This window comes from Medicago sativa, chromosome 4 (assembly GCF_051527215.1).
Source record: "Medicago sativa cultivar Bolivia chromosome 4, Bolivia_mono, whole genome shotgun sequence".
NCBI lineage: Eukaryota > Viridiplantae > Streptophyta > Magnoliopsida > Fabales > Fabaceae > Medicago > Medicago sativa.
In genome coordinates this window covers 55,566,248-55,576,554 of record NC_140752.1, presented here as the reverse complement: position 1 = coordinate 55,576,554, position 10,307 = coordinate 55,566,248, and positions in this window count along the sequence as shown.

Below are 10,307 nucleotides of genomic sequence, written 5' to 3'. Positions count from 1 at the left end.
CCCAAATTACGCTAATAGCGTGGTTCTCTGGAGCATTTACGCTAATAGCGTAGATCACGCTAATAGCGTATTTCTTCATGACTTCTTCTTGGCTTTGCTCCAGATACGCTAATAGCGTATCTCTCTGGACCTTGACACTTCATTGAACACGCTAATAGCGTAGAATACGCTATTAGCGCCATTTCTTCAAGCTTGCTGGACAGCTTCTGCCATTTTGCACTTTTTCATGATTTTTGGTCTTTGATCAGTGTCTTGAGGCTAATTCCTGCACAAAAAGATAGAGTAATGATAAGTAAAGCGTAATAAGGTATTTAACACTTATTTCTCGGCTTTTCCTTCAATTACTTGAAAAGCAAGCAACACAAAGTGCTTAAAATATAACATGAAATTAACACTTTTATGACACTTATCACACTCCCCAACTTAACTCTTTGTTTGTCCTCAAACAAAGGATTGAAAATCAAACAAGTTAATGACAAGACACAAGTACAAAAGGCTTTGAAAACTTTTTCAGATGAGTGATTCAAAATGAATGCGCGGGCAAGGCTAAGCTTCCAACTAATTTAGAATTCTACTACTAATATGAGATGAGTCCTATGTACAAAGTTCATGCCAAATATTTCAAAACAATAATATATTTATTAACGAACCACACCTAACACACTTCTATGAAAGTAGATAAACAATTGAAAACATAAAAATGAGGGCTATGAACACACATCCGGCAATCAAGTTAACATTCCAATCAAATTATGTGTCCATCCAAATATCATTTCAAAAGGCATAAAAACATGGATCAAAAGGTCTTTGAGGGTTATAACTTGGCTTGGCTACAAAAGAAATGTCATATGTGGGGAAATTGAAATCAAAAAGCCTATCAAAGAGGAACATTCCTTGTATCAACCATTAAAATCCACAATCTTTCCTACCAATCATTACAAACCCTTGGTGCTTAAACATGACAAACTTTGATCTTGACAACTTATTTTCTTTTTGGATTTTTCTTTCTTTTTCTCTTTTTCTTTTCATGTACACATTTTCTTTTTCTTTTTGTATTTACAACACCATGTTGTCTTGATCAAAGATAAAATTACACCATTGTACTTGACAAAAGATTTACATCTACCTTCTCTCCCCAACTTGAATCAAAATACACCCTATTTGAATGTTCCCTTACTCTAAGGCAAAAGGGACAAATAAACATTGAAGGTTTAGGGTTCAACAATTAAAAACATATCAGAGTCTCAAAGTGCGTCAAAAATGAACTGGATATTGAAAGGTTAAAAGGCAAATTCATCAAGCATTGTGCTTATGAATTGACAGTTCATAATTGAGGACTCCGATTCATTTGGCTCAAGTGGGTTAGCAAATACTCGCTCTTCTCACAAGGTAGGCTATTTGTGGTCAAGTATGTTTTACTCATTAACAAAAATGTGCCTTGATCATATCCATGCCTTCACACAATTTAAAACAATTATTGGATTTAACATAAAACAACCGAGTTAAACAATGAATCTGGTCTCCTTGCATATGTACAAACACTTGAGGTTTCCTCACTTTTAGCTAGAACTAAGTGGTTCACAAACAAATACATTATTGCGAAGAACTAAATGACATGAAATTTACACAAAGTACCCGTTCCATATTCGAGTAAAAACCTAGAAAAACTGGAAACTTGTACTTTGGCTTTGCGCTTTTGAACACAACTATGAATCATTATCAATCATCTGAGAATTGAAATTAAAGCAAGAGTGATACAAAAGAAACTTCCACAATAAAATGAAGTACTAAATTAACCAAAAGTGCTAGCACATAATTTTAACTACAAAAGACAACTATATACAATACTAATATGAATACTAACATCACAATACTAATTAAAAACAATTGTCATCACACACCATTATCCAAAAATTGATTAAAACTGGCCAAACTGCAGCTACTCGCAGTTGCGAGCAGCTTTACTCGCAGTTGCGAGTAAATGGCAGTCAAAATTGGTCAAAGACCAAATTGCTCGCAATTGCGAGCTGTTTCACTCGCCATTGCGAGTTGAGACAGTTCAGAATTCTGCTCTCTGTTTGCTTTCTGTTTTGAATGTTTTGATGCATGCTCATGACTTCTAAACTTATTATGCATTAAAAACAGTAAATAAACTCACAAAATTGGGTTGCCTCCCAACAAGCGCTTGTTTAACGTCGTTAGCTCGACGCCTTTTTCGTTAGGGTGGCCAAAATGAGACGGACAACACATCATGCTTTGTGTTCCTTTGCTTTGGGAGGAATTCCATGAACTTTAAGTACAGATGATGTGGAGTCCAAAACCTCCCTATCTTGGTTTTGAACAAGACACAAATTTTATCAATGACCCGATCAATTTCAGCCTTGCTCACTTTCTTCCCCTTTTGTTCAAATGTTTCTTCCTTGCTAAGTAACCGTTCCTTTCTCTCTACCAGCTCTATGACTTCTCCACTATCAACAGTTTTGTCCTCTTCAGTAAATGACCTTTCTTGAGGAAGTTCGATTTCATGTGGTGTACCACATTCCTCTACTATTGCATCTTCCTCAAGTTCAACAACACCTTCTCCAACAATCTCTCCGTCATGAGTGGATTGAATGTTGACTTGGTTATCCATGATTTTAGCTTGAATCATCTCCAACTGAATTGATAAATTCCTCAATCTTTGGTTGGTATTTTGCATGTTTATCATGGATTGTTGCATGAAGATATTCAAAGTATTTTCCACCTTGGTCATTCGTTCAACTTCAAAAGGATATTGCTGATGCTGTTGATATGGTTCATACTCGGGTGGAGTGTAGAAGTTGCTATAACCATGATCAGCCATGATTTTGTCTAGGTGATGATCCTGAAACAGAAATAACTAACAAGAAACTTTTCTTTGTTTATCAAAGAGGGGTTAGTACAAACAACTATAAAGTAAAGAAAAATATTTACGGATTATGTACGAAAGCTTAAAATGATAAATCAATCGTCCTATCTATGATATCTAAACACCAATCCCCGGCAACGGCGCCATTTTGATGATTGTAGTTTTGCATCAAAAAAACAAGATAAGTATTTGTATCGTCTCCACAGGGATTAGTGCGATGTCACGGATAGTTCAACATCAATTATCATTCTAAGTTAAAAGAGGTGTTTGATTGTTTCATTTACAACTAGTTAAACTATTTGCAAAAGTAAAATAAATGAGATTAATAAGGATTGAAACTTGTTAGGAGTAGAGTTCCTTAACCAAGCGTCACACATAACCTAACGATCCATACGAATTCTAGCTTTATAACCAATATTATCACAATCAATTCTAGACTATCCTTCGTGTCCAAAGCGATATAATTGACTCTAAGGTATCGTTTAAACATTCGTGTCCAAATCCCTTAAACGATCACAAAGACGATCGGATAACTTAATCGACCGTGTCCAGCCTGACTAAGTGTCCGAAAGCATTAAACTCTTGATTATGGTGATTATCAAAGATAAACAAACTTGTCAAGAATGACATAACCTAAGATATATTGCTACTCTAGCTCTAGATTCAAGAATTTGTGTCCAAATCATCTTGAATCTCGTTGAAAGCATTAACAACAAGAATAACAACGATAATGAATATAAATTGCTAGAACCATATGTAAGCTTAAATCAAAGGATTACATGTTAGCAAGGATCAAGTACCTCTCATCCCAACAAAGGATATTTAGCTACACATCATCATGGAAGCCTTGCAAGGATGGATTGAAAAGGAAGGAATCATTACACCTTGTGATGTCTCACAAAGGAAGAAGAATCCAACTTCAAAAATCACTCTCACTCTATATGCACTAGCCCTATTTCTCTCTCTAAGAATGCTATAAAAATATCTAATGGAATAGTGTATATCATGAAAGAGAAGTAAAAGTGTTATTTAAAGGGGCTGAACTTTTGCACCTACGCTAATAGCGAAATCCACGCTATTAGCGAAGTAGGTCGGCCTATTTGGTGGCCAATGAGATTCTGCCACGTTGGTCCTTGGGCCCTGCTTCGCCCAAATTACGCTAATAGCGTGGTTCTCTGGAGCATTTACGCTAATAGCGTAGATCACGCTAATAGCGTATTTCTTCATGACTTCTTCTTGGCTTTGCTCCAGATACGCTAATAGCGTATCTCTCTGGACCTTGACACTTCATTGAACACGCTAATAGCGTAGAATACGCTATTAGCGCCATTTCTTCAAGCTTGCTGGACAGCTTCTGCCATTTTGCACTTTTTCATGATTTTTGGTCTTTGATCAGTGTCTTGAGGCTAATTCCTGCACAAAAAGATAGAGTAATGATAAGTAAAGCGTAATAAGGTATTTAACACTTATTTCTCGGCTTTTCCTTCAATTACTTGAAAAGCAAGCAACACAAAGTGCTTAAAATATAACATGAAATTAACACTTTTATGACACTTATCACACTCCCCAACTTAACTCTTTGTTTGTCCTCAAACAAAGGATTGAAAATCAAACAAGTTAATGACAAGACACAAGTACAAAAGGCTTTGAAAACTTTTTCAGATGAGTGATTCAAAATGAATGCGCGGGCAAGGCTAAGCTTCCAACTAATTTAGAATTCTACTACTAATATGAGATGAGTCCTATGTACAAAGTTCATGCCAAATATTTCAAAACAATAATATATTTATTAACGAACCACACCTAACACACTTCTATGAAAGTAGATAAACAATTGAAAACATAAAAATGAGGGCTATGAACACACATCCGGCAATCAAGTTAACATTCCAATCAAATTATGTGTCCATCCAAATATCATTTCAAAAGGCATAAAAACATGGATCAAAAGGTCTTTGAGGGTTATAACTTGGCTTGGCTACAAAAGAAATGTCATATGTGGGGAAATTGAAATCAAAAAGCCTATCAAAGAGGAACATTCCTTGTATCAACCATTAAAATCCACAATCTTTCCTACCAATCATTACAAACCCTTGGTGCTTAAACATGACAAACTTTGATCTTGACAACTTATTTTCTTTTTGGATTTTTCTTTCTTTTTCTCTTTTTCTTTTCATGTACACATTTTCTTTTTCTTTTTGTATTTACAACACCATGTTGTCTTGATCAAAGATAAAATTACACCATTGTACTTGACAAAAGATTTACATCTACCTTCTCTCCCCAACTTGAATCAAAATACACCCTATTTGAATGTTCCCTTACTCTAAGGCAAAAGGGACAAATAAACATTGAAGGTTTAGGGTTCAACAATTAAAAACATATCAGAGTCTCAAAGTGCGTCAAAAATGAACTGGATATTGAAAGGTTAAAAGGCAAATTCATCAAGCATTGTGCTTATGAATTGACAGTTCATAATTGAGGACTCCGATTCATTTGGCTCAAGTGGGTTAGCAAATACTCGCTCTTCTCACAAGGTAGGCTATTTGTGGTCAAGTATGTTTTACTCATTAACAAAAATGTGCCTTGATCATATCCATGCCTTCACACAATTTAAAACAATTATTGGATTTAACATAAAACAACCGAGTTAAACAATGAATCTGGTCTCCTTGCATATGTACAAACACTTGAGGTTTCCTCACTTTTAGCTAGAACTAAGTGGTTCACAAACAAATACATTATTGCGAAGAACTAAATGACATGAAATTTACACAAAGTACCCGTTCCATATTCGAGTAAAAACCTAGAAAAACTGGAAACTTGTACTTTGGCTTTGCGCTTTTGAACACAACTATGAATCATTATCAATCATCTGAGAATTGAAATTAAAGCAAGAGTGATACAAAAGAAACTTCCACAATAAAATGAAGTACTAAATTAACCAAAAGTGCTAGCACATAATTTTAACTACAAAAGACAACTATATACAATACTAATATGAATACTAACATCACAATACTAATTAAAAACAATTGTCATCACACACCATTATCCAAAAATTGATTAAAACTGGCCAAACTGCAGCTACTCGCAGTTGCGAGCAGCTTTACTCGCAGTTGCGAGTAAATGGCAGTCAAAATTGGTCAAAGACCAAATTGCTCGCAATTGCGAGCTGTTTCACTCGCCATTGCGAGTTGAGACAGTTCAGAATTCTGCTCTCTGTTTGCTTTCTGTTTTGAATGTTTTGATGCATGCTCATGACTTCTAAACTTATTATGCATTAAAAACAGTAAATAAACTCACAAAATTGGGTTGCCTCCCAACAAGCGCTTGTTTAACGTCGTTAGCTCGACGCCTTTTTCGTTAGGGTGGCCAAAATGAGACGGACAACACATCATGCTTTGTGTTCCTTTGCTTTGGGAGGAATTCCATGAACTTTAAGTACAGATGATGTGGAGTCCAAAACCTCCCTATCTTGGTTTTGAACAAGACACAAATTTTATCAATGACCCGATCAATTTCAGCCTTGCTCACTTTCTTCCCCTTTTGTTCAAATGTTTCTTCCTTGCTAAGTAACCGTTCCTTTCTCTCTACCAGCTCTATGACTTCTCCACTATCAACAGTTTTGTCCTCTTCAGTAAATGACCTTTCTTGAGGAAGTTCGATTTCATGTGGTGTACCACATTCCTCTACTATTGCATCTTCCTCAAGTTCAACAACACCTTCTCCAACAATCTCTCCGTCATGAGTGGATTGAATGTTGACTTGGTTATCCATGATTTTAGCTTGAATCATCTCCAACTGAATTGATAAATTCCTCAATCTTTGGTTGGTATTTTGCATGTTTATCATGGATTGTTGCATGAAGATATTCAAAGTATTTTCCACCTTGGTCATTCGTTCAACTTCAAAAGGATATTGCTGATGCTGTTGATATGGTTCATACTCGGGTGGAGTGTAGAAGTTGCTATAACCATGATCAGCCATGATTTTGTCTAGGTGATGATCCTGAAACAGAAATAACTAACAAGAAACTTTTCTTTGTTTATCAAAGAGGGGTTAGTACAAACAACTATAAAGTAAAGAAAAATATTTACGGATTATGTACGAAAGCTTAAAATGATAAATCAATCGTCCTATCTATGATATCTAAACACCAATCCCCGGCAACGGCGCCATTTTGATGATTGTAGTTTTGCATCAAAAAAACAAGATAAGTATTTGTATCGTCTCCACAGGGATTAGTGCGATGTCACAGATAGTTCAACGTCAATTATCATTCTAAGTTAAAAGAGGTGTTTGATTGTTTCATTTACAACTAGTTAAACTATTTGCAAAAGTAAAATAAATGAGATTAATAAGGATTGAAACTTGTTAGGAGTAGAGTTCCTTAACCAAGCGTCACACATAACCTAATGATCCATACGAATTCTAGCTTTATAACCAATATTATCACAATCAATTCTAGACTATCCTTCGTGTCCAAAGCGATATAATTGACTCTAAGGTATCGTTTAAACATTCGTGTCCAAATCCCTTAAACGATCACAAAGACGATCGGATAACTTAATCGACCGTGTCCAGCCTGACTAAGTGTCCGAAAGCATTAAACTCTTGATTATGGTGATTATCAAAGATAAACAAACTTGTCAAGAATGACATAACCTAAGATATATTGCTACTCTAGCTCTAGATTCAAGAATTTGTGTCCAAATCATCTTGAATCTCGTTGAAAGCATTAACAACAAGAATAACAACGATAATGAATATAAATTGCTAGAACCATATGTAAGCTTAAATCAAAGGATTACATGTTAGCAAGGATCAAGTACCTCTCATCCCAACAAAGGATATTTAGCTACACATCATCATGGAAGCCTTGCAAGGATGGATTGAAAAGGAAGGAATCATTACACCTTGTGATGTCTCACAAAGGAAGAAGAATCCAACTTCAAAAATCACTCTCACTCTATATGCACTAGCCCTATTTCTCTCTCTAAGAATGCTATAAAAATATCTAATGGAATAGTGTATATCATGAAAGAGAAGTAAAAGTGTTATTTAAAGGGGCTGAACTTTTGCACCTACGCTAATAGCGAAATCCACGCTATTAGCGAAGTAGGTCGGCCTATTTGGTGGCCAATGAGATTCTGCCACGTTGGTCCTTGGGCCCTGCTTCGCCCAAATTACGCTAATAGCGTGGTTCTCTGGAGCATTTACGCTAATAGCGTAGATCACGCTAATAGCGTATTTCTTCATGACTTCTTCTTGGCTTTGCTCCAGATACGCTAATAGCGTATCTCTCTGGACCTTGACACTTCATTGAACACGCTAATAGCGTAGAATACGCTATTAGCGCCATTTCTTCAAGCTTGCTGGACAGCTTCTGCCATTTTGCACTTTTTCATGATTTTTGGTCTTTGATCAGTGTCTTGAGGCTAATTCCTGCACAAAAAGATAGAGTAATGATAAGTAAAGCGTAATAAGGTATTTAACACTTATTTCTCGGCTTTTCCTTCAATTACTTGAAAAGCAAGCAACACAAAGTGCTTAAAATATAACATGAAATTAACACTTTTATGACACTTATCACACTCCCCAACTTAACTCTTTGTTTGTCCTCAAACAAAGGATTGAAAATCAAACAAGTTAATGACAAGACACAAGTACAAAAGGCTTTGAAAACTTTTTCAGATGAGTGATTCAAAATGAATGCGCGGGCAAGGCTAAGCTTCCAACTAATTTAGAATTCTACTACTAATATGAGATGAGTCCTATGTACAAAGTTCATGCCAAATATTTCAAAACAATAATATATTTATTAACGAACCACACCTAACACACTTCTATGAAAGTAGATAAACAATTGAAAACATAAAAATGAGGGCTATGAACACACATCCGGCAATCAAGTTAACATTCCAATCAAATTATGTGTCCATCCAAATATCATTTCAAAAGGCATAAAAACATGGATCAAAAGGTCTTTGAGGGTTATAACTTGGCTTGGCTACAAAAGAAATGTCATATGTGGGGAAATTGAAATCAAAAAGCCTATCAAAGAGGAACATTCCTTGTATCAACCATTAAAATCCACAATCTTTCCTACCAATCATTACAAACCCTTGGTGCTTAAACATGACAAACTTTGATCTTGACAACTTATTTTCTTTTTGGATTTTTCTTTCTTTTTCTCTTTTTCTTTTCATGTACACATTTTCTTTTTCTTTTTGTATTTACAACACCATGTTGTCTTGATCAAAGATAAAATTACACCATTGTACTTGACAAAAGATTTACATCTACCTTCTCTCCCCAACTTGAATCAAAATACACCCTATTTGAATGTTCCCTTACTCTAAGGCAAAAGGGACAAATAAACATTGAAGGTTTAGGGTTCAACAATTAAAAACATATCAGAGTCTCAAAGTGCGTCAAAAATGAACTGGATATTGAAAGGTTAAAAGGCAAATTCATCAAGCATTGTGCTTATGAATTGACAGTTCATAATTGAGGACTCCGATTCATTTGGCTCAAGTGGGTTAGCAAATACTCGCTCTTCTCACAAGGTAGGCTATTTGTGGTCAAGTATGTTTTACTCATTAACAAAAATGTGCCTTGATCATATCCATGCCTTCACACAATTTAAAACAATTATTGGATTTAACATAAAACAACCGAGTTAAACAATGAATCTGGTCTCCTTGCATATGTACAAACACTTGAGGTTTCCTCACTTTTAGCTAGAACTAAGTGGTTCACAAACAAATACATTATTGCGAAGAACTAAATGACATGAAATTTACACAAAGTACCCGTTCCATATTCGAGTAAAAACCTAGAAAAACTGGAAACTTGTACTTTGGCTTTGCGCTTTTGAACACAACTATGAATCATTATCAATCATCTGAGAATTGAAATTAAAGCAAGAGTGATACAAAAGAAACTTCCACAATAAAATGAAGTACTAAATTAACCAAAAGTGCTAGCACATAATTTTAACTACAAAAGACAACTATATACAATACTAATATGAATACTAACATCACAATACTAATTAAAAACAATTGTCATCACACACCATTATCCAAAAATTGATTAAAACTGGCCAAACTGCAGCTACTCGCAGTTGCGAGCAGCTTTACTCGCAGTTGCGAGTAAATGGCAGTCAAAATTGGTCAAAGACCAAATTGCTCGCAATTGCGAGCTGTTTCACTCGCCATTGCGAGTTGAGACAGTTCAGAATTCTGCTCTCTGTTTGCTTTCTGTTTTGAATGTTTTGATGCATGCTCATGACTTCTAAACTTATTATGCATTAAAAACAGTAAATAAACTCACAAAATTGGGTTGCCTCCCAACAAGCGCTTGTTTAACGTCGTTAGCTCGACGCCTTTTTCGTTAGGGTGGCCAAAATGAG